Source organism: Acomys minous (genome assembly GCF_964271855.1).
Source record: "Acomys minous genome assembly, chromosome: 7".
Lineage (NCBI taxonomy): Eukaryota > Metazoa > Chordata > Mammalia > Rodentia > Muridae > Acomys > Acomys minous.
Window position 1 is genome coordinate 85,504,353 of NC_140488.1, and position 25,033 is coordinate 85,529,385.

At 34.5% G+C, this 25,033-nt stretch overlaps 1 protein-coding gene across 2 annotated transcripts in view; it reads left to right on the forward strand.

Annotated features, from left to right (window-relative positions):
- The window catches only part of IL1RAPL1 (interleukin 1 receptor accessory protein like 1), a 1,340,631-nt gene that overhangs the window by 77,492 nt on the left and 1,238,106 nt on the right, over nt 1-25,033 (forward strand). The window contains exon 2 of one of the 2 annotated variants that reach the window (XM_084788848.1): nt 21,074-21,094. The exons of the other annotated variant lie outside the window; for it this stretch is intronic. The gene's annotated coding sequence lies outside the window, so the exon portion shown is untranslated. The remainder of the gene's footprint in view (nt 1-21,073; nt 21,095-25,033) is intronic. 2 annotated transcript variants of the gene reach the window in all.

The following is a 25,033-nucleotide window of genomic DNA, read 5'->3' on the forward strand; positions in this document are numbered from 1 at the left end:
GTATACACAGTAGATTGAATCCAGGGTCCAAAGGCTGAAAAGTGTTCACTCTTCTACTGAACTACATATTGAATGGTTTTAAAATATGAGTCCTGCTCAAACTATGGCACCAGCCAAGGACAATACATGCAGTAAACTTCAAAACCCTACACAGATCTAGCCAATGGACAGAACACTCTCCACAGTAGAGTGGAGAGTGGGATATTACTTTCTCACATACTCTGGTGCCTCACCTTTGCCCATGTCCCTTGGATAAGGAGACCTGGTGGCACTCAGAGGAAGGACAGCAAGTTACCAAGAAGAGACTTGATACCCTATGAGCATATACAGGGGGAGGTAATCCCCCTCAGTCACAGTCATAGGGGAGGGGAATAAGGGGAAAATGGGAGGGAGGGAAGAATGGGAGATACAAGGGATGGGATAACCATTGAGATGTAACAAGAATAAATTAATAAAATATATTTAAAAAATAAATAAAATAAGATTATCTTTTGTTGCTTAAAAATTGCATCTATTTTCTCTGTAGCTATGTTCATATTAAGATAAAAAAGAGTAGTGGTATGGATAAGTACAAAGAAACACACATAAAATCTTTTAAATCAGCACAAAACCATGTACGTTTGTATCTTTTCTTAAAGTACTTCATAGAAAATATATACCTGGTGTCAAAGAAAGCTTGTAATCAGGCAAGTGTAATTTCCACATATTTTTGTTGGCAGTTGATTTCTATGGCTATATAAAAATAATTTACTATTATCTGATACCAGCAAATAGATTTCTCACATTTCTTAATCAGTGTACTTTCACAAGTAGAAGTTAAGTATAATCCAACCATGCATTTAGAGATACATTTTACTAATTGCACTTCTGTATCCAGCAGTGCTTTACTTCATGTGCCATATGTTAACAACTTGCATCTGGAACTTGGCAGTTTCATTTGATTATAGATATTATTAGTGACTTCTAATACCACTAGGATTCTACTTGTTTAGTCTTTGTTCACAATTTATAGCTCAGTTCAGTCAGGCAATTTGCAGCGTGTGTCTACAATCTCAACACTCGGGGTGGGGCAGAGAAGGAGAATTGGGAGCTAGAGGCTCATATGTGTGACATGTGGGACAAGTAGACAGATGAAATGACAAAGAAAAAGAACTGGATTCAAGACTTCTTCTTTTTTTAAAAAATTTTTTTCTTTTTTTTCTTTTCTTTTTTTTTACTTTATTAATTTATTCTTGTTACATCTCAATGGTTATCCCATCTCTTGTATCCTCCCATTCTTCCCTCCCTCCCATTTTCCCCTTATTCCCCTCCCCTATGACTGTTCCTGAGGGGGATTACCTCCCCCTGTATATGTTCATAGGGTATCAAGTCTCCTCTTGGTAACCTGCTGTCCTTCCCCTGAGTGTCCCCAGGCCTCCCCCTCCAGGGGACATGGTCAAAGGTGAGGCACCAGAGTATGTGAGAAAGTAATATCCCACTCTTCACTCTACTGTGGAGAGTGTTCTGTCCATTGTCTAGATCTGGGTAGGGGTTTAAGGTTTACCGCCTGTATTGTCCTTGGCTTGTGCCTTAGTTTGAGCGGGACCCCTGGGCCCAAACCTGCCTATCATAATGTTCTACTTGTAGGCTTCTAGAACCCTCTGGAGACTTCTGTGACCTTAAACTATTTATTGTTGTCTGTGTGAATTAATTGTAGAAAGTATAATTTAGGATGACATTTACTTAGGAGCATATAAGGTACTTTGATCATATCTACCTATTTTATCATTCTTTCTTTATCTAATTTTGTATCTACTCCTTTGTCAATAAATTGCATATATTTATGAGCAATAAATATTTCATGGATGTCTTATGTAATAAACAATATTCTAAACTCCTAGTCATACATTGCAAATACATTTCTACTGATACAATATTTAGGGTATCCTACTTATCCTAATTGGAGGCCTTATGGGAAATATTTCCTTGGGAAACTAATAATTTACTATGGTGCTAACACACACACACACACACACACACACACACACACAGACAGACAGACACACACACACACACAGAATATATATATATATTCTGGGCCAGGAACAATCGTTGTGAGACTGACAGTAAAATGGACACTGAACTGAATTTATGTCCTACAAGTGAACTAGTCATTCAACTTCCCTGTGCTTATTTTATGTCTTTATAACATGTGGAAAATCATGATGCTCCTTCTTTCTCACAGTGGGTAAAACAATAGTATGGAGAAACTTAAGTATTTGATGCATATTTGAAATCAAGAAGCACTCATATAATTTGCTGTCCTCTACATATTGAACAAAAATGGATTTACTATAGCATATATTATGTTCTAGATAAACACAGACAATTGAAATGTTGAGTGTTCTCAAATGCTGTTTTACTCTAGGCCCTGTGTTAAGTTCATCTGGCTGAGAAACTCATTACAAACTGTAATAAGAATGTGATGTACTAAAGTTAGGTAGACGAGAAATGATAATGGAGTAACTCGAGTAGCTGAGCTAAAACTGACCCTAAATGTTGCAATGAAGAGGAAAATGATAAACCAAGTGAATGCCAGTGTAGGAAATTAAAAGGTCATCTTACAGATACCACTGAGGCTTGAAGATAGAAAGTTGTGATTTTAATGTATTTGAACTAAATGGACTTGATCGATAAGTAAATACTCCTCAGGAAAAGAACCACTGCCTTATTTCTAGAGACTTTCAGAATGTCACTATTATCAGGACTTTGCTGTTGGTGTTATTTTATTTGCAGACAGGCCTCCAAACTAGATCATAAACCTTTTCTAAGTGGAGAGACAAGCCATCCCATTACCAGTGGAGATTCTGAGAAAAGAAGACTTTGGTTGTTAAAACAAGGAGTGCTCTGTACAGGCTGGGATCAGTTGGTCATCTGACTCTTCAAAGCAAAGACAAGACTGCATTAATGTTCAGAATCTCACACAGTTTCTGGTACTTTGAACAGACTCAATGAAATATATTAAGTGACCCGTGAAAACCTTGTGATTTTGGATGAGTGCTCAATTAGAATACACTCTGATTGCTTAAGCTTGAGAAATGAGAAAATATAGTTGTTGGCTTAAAAGAAAGCTAGGGACATTTGAGAAAAACTAAGTTCCATCTTTGTCTTTAGCTCACACCTATACTTCTATTCTCTAATTCTACTTTAATCCTCAAAGTTTCTACAGCAAGGTTTACTCTTATACATCAGTGTTGGGAAATCAGAGCAGCGGATGAAATCGAGTTTCAAAAATCATAGCTTCATCATTCTCTGAGGTAAATCTGAGTTAATCTTCCAAAATCTTAAATATTCTCTTACTTTTAACTTAGAACATGCACACTATAACAACTTCCTCATAGAAAACAATCTCATCCAAACCTTACAAACTACATTCATAAACCTTTACGAATAATACATGTTCTAATTATTTTACTTACTAGTTATGTTACAGTGCTATATGTTGACAGACAACTCAAAGAATTTTAATCATGATGTGGTACTGTGACAGCACTAACTATGATATGTAGGTTTCCATGTACACATATAAAGGAAAGTAACTTTAACTATCCATCACACACCTTCATAAAACTCCTGTTAAAGGGTAATGACTTTTCAAAATTGAATTTGTGTGAAAGTTAAATCTGTAGCCTCCTAAAATGCCCACACTGGCTCAAAATTCACAGGCAATTTAGAACTTTAGCTTCCTAAAATGCCCACACTAATTCCGTTACTTGTGAATTGTAATTAGTGTTATTACTCAAGTGCTTAACAAAGTCTATTTTAAAAACATCAGCAAATAAAAGGACAAGTTATTCCTTGAAATCATAACAAACACATAATGTCAGGGCCCAACACATAGCTAATGAGGAAAAGAGCTAGCTAGTTATACTTTTATGTATAAACAGAATCAACATTGTGAAATCTGTTCTAATATATGTGCCAGCTTGAAGAATAGAGCATATTTAATAACCAAACCAATGCATTTATTAATGTTTTTGTTTGTAGTTCTTTTATTGTAAAGATAGACTCAGTTGGCCATCCAATGTCTACATGGCACTTAACAATTATGTTGAAATTTATTTTAGTTTTCCCCCCAATTGACTATATTGTCTGCCGAGGAACTCTGATGACAAAGATGTCTGGATTTCTGGTCCAGCTGGGCAGCATAGTAATAAGGATCATTCAGCAGCAATGTCTGGACTAAATTTATTAAACAAGAGGAAAATGTGCATGAACCAAGCACAGAAGCTTAGCAAATCTGGTCAGCAAAAAATTCATTTTGGCAACAGAAGTTAAAAGGCATGCTTTCCAACAACGTATGCCAGAGGTACTAGGCCAGAATCTGGGCCATCCTTAATACAGGGGGTATTTTTTTTTTTTAGAAGAAAGAGCAATGAAGTTGCTGAACTGTTGTCTCTGCCTGCCCAATTTAATACAAAATATGATTGAAACCAGTAAGTCTGCATTGGTATTTATTTATTTTCCAATGCTTTTCTAAATGAGTTTTGTAGTATTCAGAGCATAGTGTTAAATTGATTCACCTATCCCAGGGTGAGAATTGCAAGGAATTTGATTAGCTATTTTCTATTTTCATTTTTGACATATTCTGTTATAACTAAGAAAAATCATGGCCTTATATTTCTATTGAAAATAATTTATATTCAATAGCATATTTGTGACCTCATAGAATATAATCTTTACAGGCTTGAGTATCAACATTTATAACTGTATGGGCATAAAAGTATTAACCAGAGCTCCAAAGACAAATTACATTCTTTATAATAGTAAGTTTGTACCTCAGACCTTATTATTGATCCTTGCAAACCAGATTCATTCTTGTGTGTTTATGTAGTGAAGCAAGGATAGAATGTAAAAAAATAGACTAAAACTAGGATTTTAAAATGACTACTAATCATGACAAATTAAAGATATATTTGTATCATGCACTTAAAAACTGCTAAGTGAGTGAAAGGGAAGACAAATACTGAAGGGAGCCTAAGTACCATTCCTATGGGAAAACAGCTTTCTCAAGATGTAATGACCCACAACATGAGGGGGACAATGACTTGTAGATTATTTTCCTACTATTATGAGGGGTGTTTTTTTATGCTATTTGCCACTATTTTCATCTTCCTTACTTTCTGTTTCATTTAGTTCTTGGAATAGGATCCTGACATCTAATATAACTTAATTCTATGTTTTCTTGCTGTGGTTCATGGTCCTCATACATAACACCTTTCTAATAGTAATAGCAAAGATAGATGTGCTTGTATGATCTCTCATCAGTCCACACACAAAGACATGCTCTACTTGAGGCACATTAACTCAATTGTTTGAAAATTTATTTATTCTAATGAACTCTTTCTCTCTTTGTCTTCTCCCTCTCTCCATTTCTCCCTCCTTTCCTCCTCTCCCCCCTCTCTCTCACATATACAAAATCCCACCAGTACTTCTTTGTCATCCATTCAGACAATCTAAATTAAATGTCTACTATGTGTCAAGAATGGTTCCAAGTTCTAGAGTATCATGAGCATAACAAATGCATAGTTATGTTTTCATTGTTAATTTTTTGCCAGGAAAATATTTTGAAGGAAGAATATTTTATACCTCAGTTATTTTGACTGAGCTAAAGTAGGTGTAATGGCCCTTTATCCTAGATTTGTTTCAACTGTCCTGATTTTGAAATAGTTTGAATTATTCACCTGTATTTCATGTGGGTGACCTAATTTGGTTTTGAAAAATACAGTCCCTGGAAGACACATCTAATTTGGAAAAATAAGTACTTCAGAATTTTTATTTTTATATTTCTTTGTAAGAGTATATTGGTGTTTTAATAGTATGAAGGAAAGTAACTTTAAAAAGTAAATCATTTTAACATTGGAAAATGCATATACTTATGTGTAGGCATGATGTGATGTATTAATTATTTGAGTTATAGATCAAATCAATAACTCAATGTAACTATCTAGCTCTATTTTACAACATGTATGTATATATGCTCTTTTTGTCAACTTAAACACATGGTCTATCATTTCTGAAAATATTAATATAAAACAAGAAATAAACATTGATTATAATTTTGATGCCAAACACAAATACTAAAAATGATTAGCCTGCTTAGTGAACGGTGATGGCTAATGATCTTTGTCAGCTTGACAGACGTGGGAAGAAGGACTCCAAATTGAGTATTTGCATCCATTATCTTGGCCTTCAGCCATGTCTGTGAGGCATTTTATTTGATTACAAATCAATATAGGAGAGCCAAGTCCATTGTATGTGGTACCGTGCAATGGCAGATAGGCCTGGGCCCTATAGCAAAGGTAATAGAACATTGACCTTGAAAACAACTAGTAAGCAATATTCTACCACGGTCTGTGCTCCAGTTTCTTTCTTCAGGTTCCTGTCTGTCTTGGCTTCCGTCAAAATAGACTGTATCCTGTAACTCAAGTAAAACCCTACCCCTCCCCTCAGTTGCTTTTGGTCAGTGTTTTGTCACACTAATAGAAAATCAAACTAGGACATGTACATGAAGAGAATTCTGAGAAGTTGGGTACATTATGTTTTGTAGTGTGTATGCATTTCACCATAGAAATATGCTGAAATTTTGAACAGATAGTTATTGACTAATAGTAGCAGCATTGTGCAGCTAATTTTTGTTATCTCTTCTTTTTATACTTATAGGCTTTGCATTAGTTACTTTTCTATTGCTATGGAGAGAAATCACTACCAAGACAACTTATAGAAGAAAGTTTGTTGGGGTCGTGCTTATGGTTTCAGAAGGTTAGTCCATGACCATACTGCAGGGAGGAGGACAGCAGGTTGGTAGTTATGGCACTGGAGCAGTAGCTTAGAGACTATATACTGAAACAACCGTGAGGCAGAAAGAGAGGGAGAGAGAGAGAGAGAGACAGAGAGAGAGAGAGAGAGAGAGAGAGAGAGAGAGAGAGAGAGAGAGAGAGAGAGACAGAGAGAGACAGAGACAGAGACAGAACAGAGACAGAGAGACAGACAGAGACAGAGACAGAGACAGAGACAGAGACAGAGAGACAGAGAGAGACAGAGACAGAGACAGAGACAGAGACAGAGACAGAGACAGAGACAGAGACAGACAGAGAGAACCACCTGGAATGATTCAGGCTTTTATAACCTCAAAGTTCAACTCAAAGGACATGCCTCCTTCAACCAGGACACACCTCATAACAATTCACAAACAGTCCCACCAACTGGGGACTGATCAAACATTCAATTATTTGAGGATATAGGAGCTTATTATCATTCAAACCACCATAGGCTTCAAATGCTTAAATATGTTATCATATTTCTCCTTCCTAATATTTTATAATGAATATTTATTTCTGCCCCCGTCTTTCAATGTCATGGCCTATTTTCACTTATTATCATTGCATGCATAAATGTATTTGTATATACATATATACTCATAAATATAACATTTTTAGTCCATATAATGTTACTTCTATGTACATATCCAGAGCTGATTGTTGAGACTTTTTTTCATTTTTTTTAAGTTATAAGTGTACTTTGGATTTTGTCAAATATATTCTGTGCATTTAAACATTTTATTTATTCAATATTACTTTTAAATTATATTCTGGTAAACATGAAAACAAGCCCCAAATTTTCAGTGATGATATTTATTACGATTATAGTGTTGCATTGCCATCCCCTCTATGTAACCACAACATATTTTTCTAATCTCTACAAAAAATACTATATTATATCAAGTCACTACTTATTTAACTCCCACTGGACTGGTCCTTGACAATGACTAATCTTTCCTTCCCTGTGGATACATTTATTCTGCTTATTTAATGTAAATAGAATAATAAAATATATAATTTCTGTGCCTGTGTTTAAAAGTACAGCACATTTTTGAAGTTCATTCATGCTGTATCAAGTATCAGTACGTCTTTATTTTATAGCTGAATAAAATACTATTGTATTGCTATATCACTTTATTCACTCACCTGTTGATGGGTACTTAAATTTGCCTATTGTATATAGTGCTGTTCTGAAAATTAATCTGGTGGTAACTGAATAGTTGATTTCATTTCTATGGCATATGCATTTGGAGTGGAATTGTTGGTTTATCTTAACCACGTGATTTTAAAAATGAGATGAATACTTGTATTTTTAAAATTTAAAAGTGAAATATTCACTATTTTTATTTTAAAATATCTGCAAATCACCAATTTTACTATCGCTACAGTGCTAGATGTTCATAGATTTTTAATCTTAATTTTCAAGCCAAAAATTCCTGGAGTTTGACACTATGCTTCAAACTTATAATTAAAATGTAAAGAAAATACCAACAAACAATAGTTGTTTGCTGTTTTATGAGGTTAAGATGACCCTTCTGTTTCAGGGTTGAATGTGCAAGTGATCTTGTCCAAAGAAAGCACAGATTCTTGTACATTTATTCATTTATAATTAGGGATAACAAGTCCATGAATCCTTAAAATCTTAGAGGTGAAGATAGACTGTGAAGAATCATTCTGACAAGAACAGCTTTACATATAATTGCCCAGGAAACTATTCTTTAGGGACCTTGAGTTCATATTGAATTCCTATATGACTTATGCCTGTGTATTTTGAGACCTAGAAAATAGAACTCAGAGAAAATTGGAGTGGGCAAGAGAAGTTACCTACTTAGTTCCGGGGAAGTAAAGAAACTGACATGGCTTGTCACAGTAAGTAGGCCTCATTATCCCTCAGTAGTTTCTACCAGACTACCAAGTATAAGGACTTATCTTTTTCCTGAAGTATAACATAAAAGCAAAGGGAAATAATTTGTTTTGTTCCAGAGGTGTGGGATGTAGGGAAAATGAAAACCGAGAATGAAAAAGAAAAGCCCACTTAATTATAGTAGATTTGAGAGGGAAGAGACCACACAGATTGTTAATAGAAATTTTAGCACAAAGGGATGGGACTCTAAGGCAGACTCCACAAAGTACTTTTGGCCATCCATCAGTTATTTGCCAATTAAAGAGATAAGCAATAGGCAATCCAGAAGAAATATTAATTTCTTCAGTGTGGTTACATTGGGAAGAGGAACAAATAAAGTAGTCCAATCTATTTCTAAGGTATTACACTAGTCTGAGGTTTAAGTAGAGAGCAGGAGGCATGTATGATGAAGTATATCTGATTAAGGTGTGGTCCATTCCCATAACTGACTTGTGGTTGTCTTAGCTCAAGTCTTTGTTGGCCAAGGTGACAAGTAAATTCCATTTGACAAAAACAACTTCTAAGTTTCTGTTTTAGAATCACTTTAGTTCTACCTGCTTGATTGAAAAAGGAAAGTAGTCACTTAAAATCAGTCTAGAATAAGGATAGAATCTAGCTATAAAAATTTTCATGACATTTGCAGTAATTTTCTGTAATAAATTTTCATGGATTTAGTACTTCAAAGAATACAACTTTATTAGTTTAACATTGTGGAAGTCATAAGTGTTTGATGGAGTTGCATATTTACCTGTAGACTTAAAAGCAGAATCTATTTCTTCCCATGTTTTCATTATCAGGAAGACTTTTGGATCCTGGGTCCCTTCTAGATCTAAACACAGCAATAACATTATTATTATTATATTATGACATGTTTTTCATGACTCTGACTTTCCTACTTCTTTTTTTAAATTACAAAAATTCTTACAAAACCAACAAATAAAATACAATGATTGATCCATGATTTAATCACAAAAGCATCAAGTACTCTTAACCACTGTTTCATCACTTCAACTCTTCCATCATATTTTCTAGTCTATCCAGAAAAAAAGAAAGGTGATTTTTTTCAACATACCTTAATGCATTAGAAGCCAAATAATCAGTATAAGGGTGTCAATACTACATATAATGTTGTTGAGCAATTCACAAATGTGAAGTTATTATGAAATTATCTTATTTATTTATTTATTTATTTATTTATTTATTTATTTATTTATTCACTTCATATCCAGGTAGTAGCCCAATCCTCCCTCCCATGTCTCAGTTCCACCCTCCCTCCCTATCCTCATCTCCCTCCTTTATTTCTCAGAAGAGAGAACCCCTTCCCATTCACCCCTGCTCATCAAGTCATATAAGGACTGAGTGTGTCCTCTACCCCTATTATCATACATTTTGGGATATGAACTCACTGTTTAAAACATGCTGTCTTGAAACTTGATATGTAGCTCAGGTTGGCATTGAGCACATGTTCTTTTTGCCTCTATCTCCTGAACACTGGAGTTATAGGAGTCAGCAAACATCATGCTTGGCTTATACTTATATTATATTTGGGATAATTATTATTCATAGGAATCATGTTTAACTTTCTTAATAGTGTTTTGCTGCGAGCAAAATACTTAACCCTCCACAATTTTTTGTTTTTGTTTTATTTTTTGTTAAGGTTTTAATAAACTTAGGTTGAAACCTCACATGCTCAAATGTTAAGTATAGTGAGGAAATAATTTTAATTGTGGAACTTTTAGTTATTTGTAGTCTTTGAAATATTTTAGTTATTTATTTTCAAGACTTTTACTTCAGATGCTGAAATCAAATATGACCTTTGTTGAAATCACCTTGTAATATTTCTGCCTTGAATATTTGTTACTTTAGAGCCATAAATAGACATTTTCACCTTTTATAATTATTACCTTACTACCTACAAATATCACACAACGTTTTCAGTTTTCTTCATATTATGACTCTCCGACTGTACCAAAGGCAAAAAGATATGATTCTATAGAAAGATAAGGTAGGATAGTTAGATAAGGTCTCCAAAAATCTAAGTGATATGCAGAATATGGCATTAAAATTTTTTTATTATTTTAAAGATTCACTGACAATGAGACAAGTTAACTCCTGGAAACACCCAGCCTCCTTCAAAGAGGATGATGAGCCTCAAAGAACCTCCTTATGGAGATGGCTTCAAGTAAGGCAAACAAGCCACTGGGCAAAATGTCTCATTTCTGCAAAAAGGCAGAATTCTGCCCCAAAAAGGGCAAGTTTGGATGCAGGCAGAGTTGACAGCCAAATTCTGCCAAGACAGGGTAAGCAAGTCCTCAATAGTTCCTGCCTCACAAATATGTCTATCCAATGGGCGGAACACTCTCCACAGTAGAGTGGAGAGTGGGATATTACTTTCTCACATACTCTGGTGCCTCACCTTTGACCATGTCCCCTGGAGGGGGAGACCTGGTGGCACTCAGAGGAAGGATAGCAGGTTACCAAGAAGGGACTTGATACCCTATGAGCATATACAGGGGGAGGAAATCCCCCTCAAGAACAGTCATAGGGGAGGGAATAAGGGGAAAATGGGAGGGAGGGAAGAATGAGAGGATACAAGGGATGGGATAACCATTGAGAAGTAACAAGAATAAATTAATAAAAAGATGTCTGTCAGATATATTAGGCTAGGAGGCTGAAGATGATGCTCCAATATTATATAGAGTTTTGGGTGATTATTCAGTTAGAAAACTGTCTCTGTCATCTTCTCATTTGGAAAGCTACTAAACTGCACTCCTGGCATACTCAGGTAATCAATTTTATTCCTTCTCAAGTCTCTGATAGTGTTGAAGACCAGATAGTTTTGTTTTACAATGAAGCTTAGTTTTTTAGTGGTTAAGAGGTTTTAAGTCTACATAGATGTTTTAAGTTGATAATGACAAGATGTGATGGAGACTGATTTACATTCAGAATTTTAGACACACCAAGATAGGAAAGATATTTTCTTCAAGGCTGCCAAATACAAATAGCCAAAACACTAAGAATGTAACATTTATATAATTCCTGATTGTTCCATGGTTCTTCTCGCTATAGTTAGTTTATTTTATATATGTGTAATAATATGAATGTATATGTAAAAATAAAAAAGTCTACTAAAAAGAATATAGAACATTAACAAGAGCACTATGAAAAATTATTTATGTAAACACATCTGCTAAATTACACATTTACTTCTTGTCAAAAGGAAATTTAACTCATTTAAATTTATGTTAAAAACCCTTTGTGTATTTCAAAAGTTGATATGTTATTAACTTTTTACCATACATAATAGCCACAGGCAACAAGAAGTTTATCATGGCCTAACATTGATATTTTATTTTGCCAGCCCACAAATAGTTAAATAAGATATACAATTGTAGAAGCAAGATAACCATTGCAGAAAATTATACTTTGCAAAATATCTACCATGTTACAATATCATATATTTAACTTGACATTGACACTTGCAAGGTGAATTTATATTTTAGTTTTCTCTTAACTTTTTGAATCAAGTATATTATATCAAAATAGGAAAATAGAAGTTAGAAGAGCTCCAAACACATTCTTACATTACCAATATATTAATTCATGTGAGATGATTTTGAAAGTGAAGCCATTTTGCATTAATCCATTCCCTTGTTCGGTTGGTCCTTAAAGTTTTAAAGTGTGTGTGTGTGTGTGTGTGTGTGTGTGTGTGTGTGTGTGTGTGTGTGTGTGTGTGTCCCCATGCATGAATGTTGTATACACACATTTATATACACATGCATACATGTGTATATGTGGATCTACCTGTGAGTGTTTGTAGAAGTCATAAATAAGTGATGAGTGCCTTCTTTTGGCATTCTACCTTATTCCTTTAAGCCAGGGTCTGTCTTGAAACTGGAGCTGCATTTTTTTCAGCAACCTTGGCTGCTCTCAGATATCCTTTTGTATCCACTCTCATTCCCAGTTATTGTAACTCATAAGATAATTCTCCACTTGTTACATGGGTATTAGGATCCAAATGCAGTTTTATGTGGTTATTCTACAAGTACTATTAACACTGAAGCCATTTCTCCATCCCTAGTTCTTAAACACTTTGCCATTCATTGAATTTACAACACTGTAAGTGTGTATGAAAGCACTTCAATCTCCTGGTAAGTAAAGACTTTTGTGGGACATGCCTTAACCAGGAGATTGGGATAGATGTGAGGACATCTTACTGAGACTCTAGGTAAGAGAAATATAGGAGATGGGGAAATAGAAGGACCCAGAGGGTTCTAGAAATCTACAAGAAGAACATTGTGATGGGTGAATCAGGGCCCACGGTGGTCTGCTCAAACTATTGCACTAACCAAGGACAATACAAGTAGTAAACACCGAACCCCTACTCTGATCTAGCCAATGGACAGGACATTCTCCACAGTTATGTGGAGAGTGGGGACTGACTTTAGCATGAGCTCTGGTGCTCCATATTTCACCACCTCCCCTTGGTAGGGAGGCCTGATGGCACTCAAAGAAAGAATAATCAGGCTACCAAGATGAGACTTGATAGCCTATGACCACATAGTGGGGGAGGGGACCTAGGGGAGGGGAATCGTGTGAAAGCTAGAGGACACAAGTGATGGTATAACAATTGAGTTGTAATCTGAATAAATTATTAAAATCAAAATTAAAAAAAGAAAGCACTTGAAAACTTAAAAATTCTGGGGATTTTTATTCATTGGAGAATTTATAAAAAATACATATATGAATGTTTAATAGTCAAGTTTATGGTGAAAGAATAGTTAATAAAACAATTATGTAAATCACACTCTAGCCATGATGTTTAATCCAAGTATCATTATATATGTCACCATTAAGAGGAAAATAGGAACATTACTTTTTTTTTAATTTTAAGTTTTAAAAATAATTTTAGTTAGAAATGCCATATATACAGATGTGAGACCAATTGTATTATATCTAGATTCACCGAGAAAATAGTCAATTTGAAAGCATTTAATTTAAGATGAAGAATAGGTATTAGTAAGTCATGCCTGGTGTCACTATCCTGTAATCTCAGTTACTGGGGAAAGAGAGGCAGGTAGACGGCAATGCTAAGACTTGCCTTGGGTACAGAGTGAGTACAAAATTCATCTTGACTATTAATAAGACAATTAGTAAATATTTTTAATAAATATTAAATATTGGCCAAGATTGTAGTGGTAGAGCTCTTTAGTAGTATGCATAATGTGCTGGATTTAATCCCCAGTGCCACTTAAAATAGATATGAACAAGAGAATGAGAAAACGTTTCTTGTCACCATTTATTTAGGCTATTATAAAAGTTGTTCACAATTTTTTAAATATTCTATTTCCTACTGTATTAAAACTCAAAAGCTCTTTTCAAACATTTCTAAAAATGAGACTTTTTAATTTTTACAACTGTTACACAATCAAGTTATAATCGAGGATCCTAATACCAACCTTTATTAGACTCTAAAAGAAATTCCTGCCTTTAAACTAAGATGTATATTGCATATGTATAAATGAAAATGCCTCTGTTTTCATAAACTCCAGTGAAACGTTGAATGTTTTTACTTGTGTCATAAAAATCTTTCACAAATATTTAAGCAATTTGGTACCATATTATGCTGGCTACCATCCTAATTTAAGACATCTGCTACTTCTATGGACTTACTCATATTTAAGATGGGAAGTGTAACATGTATGAAATGTAAACTTTTACAAAATATTTGAAAATCATCAGCTAACGAAGCACATTTGAAGCAGATAACAACAGCAGCAGCAGCAGCACTACCACCAATCGTAATAATGTCTATTTTCTTTGCTGCCCTTAAATGCAAATGTACGTATAGAGAGACATACTTGCAACTATATCTATTACTGTTTGCTGAGTGTTTCACTGGAGTAATGACTTCTTTTTGGTGCTTATGTGAAATTTTGACTATGAAAATCCCCTGAAATTGTAATGATTAGCTGTTTTTTCAGCAACTATCAAGCTATTAATTATTTCAATCACAATTAATTTTTTGTCTGAAAGTCTATTTCCACAAAATAGTACAAGAATTTCACTGGATTATTTGTGATGTTCTAGGCATAAAACATTGTAACTAAACTATGAAAATGTCTCACATATGTTTAGATTTTCAAATATATCAGCTATAATTTTGTCTAGAAAATATATGATCTGATAAGTCATTACTTATAGAACCAACCAAAATATAATTTCATTATTACTTTAGTGTGTGTGTGTGTGTATGTGTGTGTGTGTGTGTGTGTGTGTGTGTGTGTGTGTGTGTGTGAGAGAGAGAGAGAGAGAGAGAGAGAGAGAGAGAGAGAGAGAGAGTGAGAGAGACAGAGAGAGACAGAGAGAGACAGAGAGAGAGACAGAGACAGAGAGAGAGACAGAGACAGAGAGAGAGAGAGAGAGAGAGAGAGAGAGAGAGAGAGACAGACAGACAGACAGACAGACAGACAGACAAAGAGAGAGAGACAGAAACAGGGACAGAGAGACAGAGACACAGAGACACAGAGACAGAGACAGAGACAGAGAGGCACAGTGATACAAAGAAAGAAAATGCTTGTGTAGGTCAGAAGACATTTATCAGAAGTTAGTTTTTCAGGTTTAGAAATGCTGAACTTAAGTCAAATCAGCAGGCTTGTTGATGTATTATTTTCACCCACAATGCCATCTTACTAGCCCAGTACTAAATTCAATAATGACACAAACAGACTGAATTATACATGATAATTTTATCATATGCAAGTGACCCTTTTAGTCAAGTATATATGTACACTTAGGTCTCTATGCTTCTTTCTGCAGCAAACTCAAATGCAAAGTAGGTTTCTGCTCTTTCTTTCTTTCTTTCTTTCTTCTTTTCTTCTTTCTTTCTTTCTTTTTTCTTTCTTTCTTCCCTTCCTTCCTTTCTTTCTTCCTTTCTCCCTCTTTTCTTTTTTCTGAGTCACAAATAGAAAGAGCTTCATGTTTTACATTGAAGATGATTGCTTTCTTGCCTTATCAATGAGCATTCTAAATAATTCCACTTTGTGAGGTGCTATAAACCATTAATGTGACATTTGCAGACATGGGTCTTGAATTTTGTTTTTGAAATGATTGCTCTTGGACTGTCTCATGTTGCATGAAATTGCTTCTCCATTGTGCTTTGTTCATATTCTTTTCATTGCTTCAAAGTCCTACCCCTTCCTCAACCCAGACTATTTTGGTCTCATCATCATTAGATGAAAGATTTCCTGCTGAGATCATCATGACCACTTTGTTGTCAAGTCCACAGCAATTTTTCATTCATCTTTCATTTTTGATCTCTTTGCAGCAATAGACACTTGATCATTCTTTTCATGAAGAACTTGCTTGCTTCAGATTTTTGTGGTGATAGAAAATTATCCTATTTTTCTCTAATTTCCTTTCATTTCCTGTTTCTGATGAAGGTATTTTCTCATAGAGAACATTCTATTCTCTTCCTAGACATTCATGTTCACTTTTTTATGTGACACTCTAATTATGGCTTTGATATCCCATCACAGGCTTGGTTGCTGCCAAACAGTGAGCTAAAATAACTGGTTATTTCTTAGATTGTTGATAAGATACTTGGTCACAACAAGGATAACAGTTGGTAATACATGGTTTAATTAGTACTTGACTCACTGTTCATCTCTATGTCAGAAGGGATAAAATAGTTTTCATATCAGCTATTACATGATCCTTATAAAGTAACATCCTTCACTTCCTTTTAGCACTCACCACACAAGACTAATTATGTAATTTAATAAAAAATAAAATCCATTTGGAAGCAGAATGTAGAAATTTAAAATATTTATTCATCCCCCATGTTTAATTTTGTTCTTATTTGTAAATACTTGACACATTGGCAAAAATAACCTTACTAAGTCTCCAAAAGTGGAAGTTCATAAATCTTATCTAAATCACAAAATTTCTAGGTAATATTTAAAATACCTTTCTGAAGTTAGGGTGCAAATTGTAAGCATAGAGATGTCTAAGCTACCTACTGTCAACTGTTAGAAGAGCATGAGATGAGTAAGTAAGACATATGGCAAATGTAAGAATGGTGTATAGAAAGGTACATAGTCCTAGGACATATTATCTGTCTTTAAGACTATAGTTGACAGATGACTTAGCCAATGTTCTTCCATTGAATGATGGAGATTATAATCCTATAATTCAATTTAATTAATGATGTAACTAACGAAGGATGACGTGGAGGCCTCACCCTACTTATCAATTTTAATTTTCATGTGTCTCAGGATAGCCTAGGTTAACTGTAAGTAGCAAACAGTCCCCAAATCTCAAAAGATTTAGTGGTTTAAACAGAGAAAAACATCAGGCTAATTTTCACTTAGATTACATGATGTGTTTTCTTTGTGAGTCAACTGGGGCATGCTTCTCTATGTAGTATTCACTCTGTGACCCTGGTTGTCAGAGAGGTCACTTTTCAGAATGGTACTGATCATTATGGTAGAAGAAAGAGGGCATCAGAGAATTTTTTGACTTGTAATTAAATGTTCTCTCTAAAAATATTGTATTACTTCTTTTCTCAATTCATGAATCAGAACTTGTGAATGTCCCATTGTGCTAGTTTATTCTCATGCCCCTTATTTCCACTTATCAATCTTGATTCTGGTTCACAAAGACTATATTTCCCGATTGTCTTCCTGTCTGTTACAGGTCGTTTTTGATATCTGGAGATATCTGGATGCCTGCAGAAATCAGATTATTCTATACATCCATCTGTCTGTTTAAGATGGCCTATGCAGCAGCAGTAGCTCCTCTGACTCATCTCACAGCAGACAGCCCTCATGGAGCATGAGCTTCTGCAGTCTCTTTTGAGTCCTCCTCTCTTGAAGACACTTTGGTTGTTCTTTTTTTCTCATTTTGGCCTCACAGGTGCTACAACACACATGCAAAAATTTCCTGTATTATGTTTCCTGGGTTGGAGGATAAAGTGATGGTGCAGAAGTAAAGAGTACATAATGCTCGTGCAAAGGACCTGAGTTTAATTCCTGCTACTCATGTCAGGCAGATCAGAACATGGAGTAACTCCAGCTCCAGGGACATCTGATACTTCTGGCCTCTGCAGACACCAGCATTCTTGTACATACACCTACATCCCCACCCCCACATATATCTAATTAAAAAACAAAATTTAAGATTTATGGGTTATGTTAACATGACCTCTGGGTTTTTTGTTCTTATCTGGTTGGTTTTTCATTTTTGTTTTTGTTTCAAGGTAGGGCCTTATTTAGTAGCTCTGCCTACCTGCCTGCCTGCCTGTCCGTGTATCTGTCTGTCTGTCTGTCTGTCTGTCTGTCTGTCTGTCTAAGTAGACCTAGCTGGCCTCAGACTCACAAAGATCAGCTTGCTCTGCCTCCTGAATGCTGAGATTAAAGACATGTGCCATTAAGCCTGGCATGGACTCTGTTTTTGGTGAAACCCTGAGTGATAAGTTTATCTTAGGATTTTCAATTTTATTAGGTAGATTTGGGCCCAGGGGTCCCGCTCAAACTAAGGCACCAGCCAAGGACAATACAGGCGGTAAACCTTAAGCCCCTACCCAGATCTAGCCAATGGACAGAACACTCCCCACAGTAGAGTGGAGAGTGGGATATTACTTTCTCACATACTCTGGTGCCTCACCTTTGACCATGTCCCCTGGAGGGGGAGACCTGGTGGCACTCAGAGGAAGGACAGCAGGTTACCAAAAAGAGACTTGATACCCTATGAGCATATACAGGGGGAGGTAATCCCCCTCAGGAACAGTCATAGGGGAGGGGAATAAGGGGAAATTGGGAGGGAGGGAAGAATGGGAGGATACAAGGGATGGGATAACCATTGAGATGTAACAAGAATAAATTAATAAAGGAGGAAAAAATAAAAAAAATGAACTACAAATTCTTGATGGCAAATTATTATGACTTATAACTTTCTTGCAACCCGTTTATATTTAGCTTAAAGTTGTCCTATCTAGAAAGACCTCTATTCTGAGAATCTTTTAAGTGATTCAAAGGAGCAGCTCTCTTAGCATATCAAGAGAACAAAACATAATTGACCCTCAGCACACTGCATCTCCTTCTCTTCCCTCCCTTGAGTATTTTATTTATCAAAAGAGAAACCTAAGGGCAATTACTGTAACCATATTCCCTCATAGGCTGCATAAACATCACTGTAAGCGTACTTTGTCATACCACCAAATACCCACAACACTAGTCATACTGGTGATATGTTAAATTTCTCTTCCTTGTGATCAATTCTCTTGTTTTTAATACTTCCACCCTAATCTGAGCTCCTATCTTCAACCAGATAACTGTATTAGCACCATAACCCTTTTCTCAGTATCTCTTTTCAAAATTATAGTCATCTTTAAAAACATTTAAAGACTCAAAAGATGTTCACTGCATTCCTACCTCTCTCAAAAAAAGGACAGAATTCTTTCATATAATCATACAAGTCTTGGTGCCAGATATCTCTCCGACTTTATTTCCACTATCTTCATATCACTCTTTGTATTCTAGTTCCACCAACACATTTATGCATTTTATGCTTCTTTGTGCTTTTTATTCTAAACAACTTCAAGTTATTGAACCCATCATTACCATGGTTAACTTATTAACATATATTTAGTACTCTTATATTCTTTTGCATGATTCTTTCAGGAAAATCTTTCTTAGCCATCTTAACTCTTCAACCATCTTGCTGCACACATGTGGCATTGCCTTATACTTCATGTCATGGGGCAGTGCCAATATTGTGATTTGTACATTTATTTTTAAACTTTGAGTATCTGTTTTATATATACATACATATATGTACATATAGATACATATTTCCGAAATGAATGAAAACACTTCTTTTCTGCCCTTCTTCTTTCTTGTCTTTCTCCCACTCCTCTCTCCTTGAAGAATTTTATTCTCTACCTAGTATTAAGGAGTCAGATATTCACTTTATAGTTAATCTATGGGCTGATTGTTAAATATTCATGAGTCTTTTTGTTGTCAATGGTGGTATTCTGGAAGGACATCTATGATAGTAGCTAACACAAAAGTAGAGAGAGAGGGCACAGATTTTGAAATAAACAGTGTAGCTGTTTTACTACCAGTCTTGCTATTTGCTTGCCTCATGTCTCAGAACAAGTCCATGGCCCTTATAAAGTCAGTTCTTTTTTTGGTGTAATATAGGATAATCACACATGTTTTATGTAGTAATCATATGGGTAATGAAAGAACTTGACCTTTAGAAACTACTCAATAAGTAAAAGTCACTTTGGGTTTTGTTGAAAGCATTAAGTAATTGCCAATTTTTGTAAGGATTATTAAGTAGCACAGAGTATTGAAAATCCATTATACAATACTCATGAAACATTTAAATCAAACAATCATAAATTATTGTTGATAATTATAAAGTATCATTTTAGAGGATTAAAATATACTTTAGAAAATACTTTGGAAAAAAGTGTGTATGTGGCACATTAATCACTATATGAATGTATGTGTGTATGCATATATTTGTCTAAGAATTCATTTCAAACTCTTCATATTTTAATTATTGTTATTTAAGTTAATAAATCATATTTGCATACATTTATTGTGAACCACATGATATTAAAATATATATGAAGTGGAGTAATTTTATTAGTTGCTTTAAATTTTTTATTAACTTTTATTCTTTAAAATTGTTGAGACACAAAGCATAGTGAAGTGTTTGTTGCTGTTATTGTTTTATTTTCTAGAAAGATAATTCTACTAGGATGAATGCCTTGATCTCTTACTTCCATAGCAGAAAAGTGGAAGAAAGAGAAAATGTGTGCTTCGCTAATGGTACCCTTAACAATATCTGTCTTTGTGGAGTAGGGATTGATGTCATTTTTGGCAACTACACAGCTGATACTGTTCTGTGACATTGCATCATACCCAGTACATGCCTGATATCCTTTTAAAGTGGTAAACAACCCTTCCCAAGGCAGCTTTGCAAAAGCTCTGTTTTACTATCCAACAGGAAATTACCAAGACAGTCTTTTTATCTTTACTTTAAAAAGTGTATGTCTTTAATGATGATTTATTGAGTGAGCTCTCCACAGATGTACTGTCCATTTAAATTTATCAGTTAGATTGTTGATTTTTTTATAAATTATTGCCATTATCTCATTATGCCTTTGTCAAAAGATGACTGTATTTCATGTAAGAATTAACTTCAGGGAAAGGTGTTTCAAGGCTGAAATGGAACCCAAATTTTCTACAATGCTGTCTTTTAGAACAGTAATAAAATATATTTTGCCTATTTGCAGGTATTTCAAGGATCAAATTGGGTGAGTCTTTTTAATTTTCTTCGTCTGAATTGAGTTCAAGTGAATTTGATAGAATTATTGAGGCTGCTAGTGTCTGGAATAACAATGATGACTTACAGAAGGAATCAGCACCACTGATACTATTGACGAAGGGATGCTTTAGACCCTTCATTTGTCAGCAGGAGTCTCTGCTCTCTGATCCATCTATTGAGTTCTTTCCAGCACAGTGTCTGCCTATTTCACTTGGAAGGCAAGAAATGCATCTTTTCAATCAATATTCAATTATGCAAGACAAGAGATGCTGCTTAAGTAACTGTTTACCTGTTGAGGAAGTGCATTTCCAAAATGAATTGTTAGGACTTCTGGCTTAGTTCATCTTCACTACCTGTAGTGGAATAACTACCTTCCTACACTTGTTGGACATTCACTGATACCTTCTAGCATAGGGACCACTGTGGTGGCATGTTTTCTGATTTTCTTTTAGCACTACCTTTCTCAGGCCCCTTATTTGCAGTGGTTGGCTTCTGTTGCCCAGGAAACCAGAAAACTCACTCAGGTAATAATTTAGTTTCTGTCTCCATTTATGGACAACTACTAATCAGCTGTTTTCTTTTAAATTGGCAATATATTTTTATACCAATATGTATGCTTTCCCTGTAAACCTGGAGAATTTGGATTGAGTTCCTTTTGCAAGGAGGTTGACTAGGTATTTTAATTTAATAAATGAAGCATCACTCCCATTTTGTTCCACTGGAAATTGACTTAGCGTATTATTCACCCTGGCCTAATCTGCGAGACAGGCATGAGGATATTGCTTCCTAAGCCATGTTCCAATTTAAAATATGAAGATTTCACAGGTCAACACATGGGCAGTATGAACTGGGATGTTTTAGCATATTAATTGGGCTCAGAAGAATTCACTACAGTTAATGAAAGTTGTGCTTGTTATCTAAGATAAATGGAGAGTGCTACTGAACATTTCTTAGGACAATTAAAAAAACAGAATCAAAAATTAATATAAAATAGTTAGCCAATTAATAGATAGGCTGTTATTCATATTATGATAGGTTTTAATCCATTTAATTTAATTATTGTACTTATCAACCAATTCAGGGATAGTCACATCTTGGTTTTGCTTGCTAGGAGAAAAAAGGGCAAGGAGGTTTCTGATGATGCCTGATTTACCTTAGAAGCTTCAATCATTATAGTGCACACAGCTAGTATTTTCCTTCTGTTCTATGTCTTCCTAAATTCTATTTTTGATCTTTACTGTACAACCAACATTTCTTTTTGATTTTTAGTGTTTCCTTTCTACTCATTCTTATTAATAGCATTAAAATAAATACTTGGCTGGAGATTCTGTGTCTCGAGATGACTTGTTCCTTCTAACTTGATCATGATCTGGTCCCAGGCTTCAGATCTGTTTGTGGGAGATGATTTGGGTGAATGCAATGCTCTACACAGCATTCTTACTAAGAACAAAAAATTCACTGCCATTGTTGAACAGATAATAAAGAATATACTGCTTTGTCCTTAAACATACCTTATATTAAAAAATCAGCTCTGGCACATGCTGGGAGTTTCACGTGCCATTCCTCCTCTAAGCCGGATAGTGAAGAGGCATAAGCATCACACAGTGACTGGAGGAACAAGACTGAAGCCTTAACAAAACCATTCCTTAGTCTATATTTTTTATTGTTGACACCCCAGAGTGGTAAACTATAAGATATGGATTTATTTCTAATCAAAATGTCTGTTTTCTCTGTTTTTTAATCTCTTAACTCTGTCCCATAATGTAGTCTCAATTTCTTTTTCATTCTTGGAGTTCTGAGGATCAAATGTAGGGCCTTGAATGTGGCAGAGGAGCACACTACCACTAAGTTATATCTACAGTCTCTAATCAAAATTTAAATCACCTTGGGTTCTGTTTCCTTTTCAAAGAGGTAATATATGCATATATGTGTGTGTTAATAACCATAATAATTAAAAAAGAAGCAGTCATGAAGTTGAAAAGCATTAGAGGGTGTTGGAGAAGGAAAGTATGGAGTGGAAATGGTGTACATACAGTTCTCATATATGAAATTCTCAAAAATAATAAAATACATATTTAAAATATTAAAATTATTTGAGTAAAATGTAAAATTAATACATGTTAAAAACACAACACTTGATGTTTCAGTATATGAATCTATTTTACAATGCTCAAATCAATTACATGGATTTTGTTTTTTAAATATTGGTAATTTCTGAATTATTAGTATAAAAACATGATAGTGAAAAATCTGAAGTAAACCTTAGTATACATTAAATCTCCTCAGAAACCAAAGTTTTAATAATTCTTTTAAAATCATATTTAATTCCTTATTCCAAAAATTCAACAACTATTTCCTCAGTTTCTATTATGCCTCAGAAAGACTAAAAATGATGAGGTTACTAGCCAAAAAGCATAATTCTTCTTTTATAAATTTACATTTGTAGACTATGTATTTGACAAGCTATGAAAGAAGGAAACATAGGAATGTATTTTGCTCTAACTTTTCAACACACTTAAAAACCAACAAGCAATATATATGTATATATATGCTGCTATTTGTTTATATATATAATATATATACTGTATATGTATATAATATTTTCATATGCTTTGTATTATATATGTATATGTGTAGTGTGTCTATAGTGTTTGTTGTGTTTTGTGGCATGAAATAAATGGAAGTAATTTCACTTAATATTACAAATACACGAACACAAAGTTACTTGCAAACAAACAATCAAAACTATGAAAAAAGGATAGTATAAATTTCCCTGAATACTATTTAAATTTAAATTTAAATATTTTCTTTAATTTCTTTTACGGATATATCCTCTCACATAAAAGCCTAGCTTTAATCAAAGCATTCTCATTTTCCTTTTCTTACTTTTTCTTATACTCTGCTTCTATCTTTATTCTACCCCTGATACACATCTATTGCTCTTTAAAGCCACTCCAATTAAAGTCAGAACACATTGGTAACCAACTGTGTATACTTTCACTTTCCCCTCTGTGATCTTATATTTATATTTAGGAATCACAGAGCCATTCACAAATGAAGAGTTTTATCACCTTTTAGAAAAATTTTTATACAATATTGGCTTTTCTGCATCCTGCTTTTAGCACTCAATCATAACACATGGGAGTTTTTTTTTTTTATGTCAACAGAGATATTTTGGGATCTTTTGTTGCATAGCCATTCTTTTGCCTCAATAGGTGTATAATATTTCTTAATAAAAAAACCACAATGTTTTTTTTTTACATTCTTTCTACAGGCATGTTTTAGGCTTTGGAAATACACATATTGGAAAAGAGAAACACATGCCCTTAAATAAATCTGTATCCTTTGGAGAGATTCCAAAGTATGCAAATACTTGGATAAAGGATAACAATCTCATACTTTCATGTAGCTATTGACAGACATTTTTTTCTTATTTTATTTTATTCTTTAAAATTTTTATTAATTTATTCTTGTTACATCTCAATGATTATCCCATCCCTTGTATCCTCCCATTCTTCCCTCCCTCCCATTTTCCCCTTATTCCCCTCCCCTATGACTGTTCCTGAGGGAGATTTCCTCCCCCTGTATATGCTCATAGGGTATCAAGTCTCTTCTTGGTAACCTGCTGTCCTTCCTCTGAGTGCCATCAGGTCTCCCCCTCCAGGGGACATGGTCAAATATGGGGCACCAGACATTTTAAAACTTTTTGCTATTTCTGTTTCTAAAAGTATATGTAGACATTTCCTTGATTGTATACAAGCAAGATGTGAGAGACATAAATTTATACTAGTGAGATAGTTGTAGGATTATTACTAATTGTTAGTTTGAATTTTGCTCATGTCTTAATCACTAAAATGTTTTTAGTGAGAATTCTGTTGCTATTTTTCTCTAGTATAAATGATCTACTTCAGATGCTTTTCCAGGTTTT